Source organism: Aplysia californica, unplaced genomic scaffold (genome assembly GCF_000002075.1).
Source record: "Aplysia californica isolate F4 #8 unplaced genomic scaffold, AplCal3.0 scaffold00099, whole genome shotgun sequence".
In the NCBI taxonomy this organism is placed as follows: domain Eukaryota; kingdom Metazoa; phylum Mollusca; class Gastropoda; order Aplysiida; family Aplysiidae; genus Aplysia; species Aplysia californica.
In genome coordinates this window covers 591,961-593,469 of record NW_004797369.1, presented here as the reverse complement: position 1 = coordinate 593,469, position 1,509 = coordinate 591,961, and positions in this window count along the sequence as shown.

The following is a 1,509-nucleotide window of genomic DNA, read 5'->3' as shown; positions in this document are numbered from 1 at the left end:
AAAGTGCCTTTCCCAAGGACACAACGTCGGGCCCCTGACGGGATTCGAACCCACGACCTTACGGTTGCAAGTCCGAGAGCCTAACCACTAGGCCACCGACGTGTATCCCTCTGAGGCAGGGTTGGGACTGGACAGGGTCATATCAAACATTTTGAGAACGTGTATTTCAGAAAAAAACATGCTTGGCAATCATCGAATAGTATCTTCCTTATGTGGGAATCAAGACTCAAGTCTTCTGCGTGTATGATGTGTTTGTTACACCGGTGTGTTGGAACTATGTTTCCTTGCGTATTCAGTTAAGTTTTAGCTGATGCCCGCAGTTCAGCCAAGTGACAGGCTGCTTTGTCTGTTATATATTGTGTGTTTATTTGATTTTATAATGATGTTATATTGGTAAACGTTATGTGAGATGGTCACATGCCTGAATAAGGCATACAAATAATGATTTACCTTTTTTTGTTTAATAAAACAGTTTATTTAGAGGCACACTGGTTCTGTTATAACGAAGAAACTAATCAATACACCTTTAACGCTATTTTATACTGCATGCTGAACGCTTTATATTATGCCGCGGTCCTTTGGTGTTATCTGTTTTTATTTTCACTATAATAAAGACCCTGTGCTGATCAATGGGGGGCTTAAAAATAGGCAAACGTTACCCTCAAAGACCCATGAACACGTGCAATGCTTCATTAGCCCATAGAATTATTATTTTTTATTCGAATAGTATGGCTAAAATCTGTGGGGGGGTGCGTGTATGCTCATATGTGCGTGAGCAATTTTTACTTTGATAAACCTGCTGAAGAAATCCTATAACATTTATTACAGAACGTCCCTCATCGGACACAATTTAAGAGGCGGTCTTTGACACTGCCTGTCAGGGCCAACCCGGGCTGATCGAAAGAGCCTAGAAACACAACATCCCAGTAGAAAGACTGAGATACTCCATAAGAAGTCTTCCGACACAGGAATCGAACATAGGTCTTCCTTAAGGGACAGCGAAGTGCCTGACCTCCCCACCATAGACGATGTTTAGAATAGACCAGAAGAATATTTTCACCCAGCTATCTCAAAACGTCTTTAAAAAAAGCCCCTTTTTAGCCAATATTATTTCAGTTTAGATGACAAACGCAAATCTTACACGCTGTAATACATGTCGCTACCTTAGAATTACACAGTTCTATCTGACATATTTTTTTAAACCGGTGTGTGAGTTACACTAAGACCACGGTGTCAGAAATCAAAATCTGCTCTATCAAAATCGTAAGATCTCTCGGAGTCGTTGTTATCAAGATATTCAAAGAGTTGTTTTCTAAAAAGCTTGACATGTTGTAAAACTACAAAAATTCTAACGTCAAATTTCTCGAAATTAAGTACTGAGCAGATAGAACTTTGTAATTCTAGGGTAGTGATGTGCTAGTCGTAAGTTAATGCAGGAATAAGATATCAAAAGAGATCATTTGACCGAGTTTCCCCCATGAAGGAGTGAAGGAAATCGGGTCATGGATC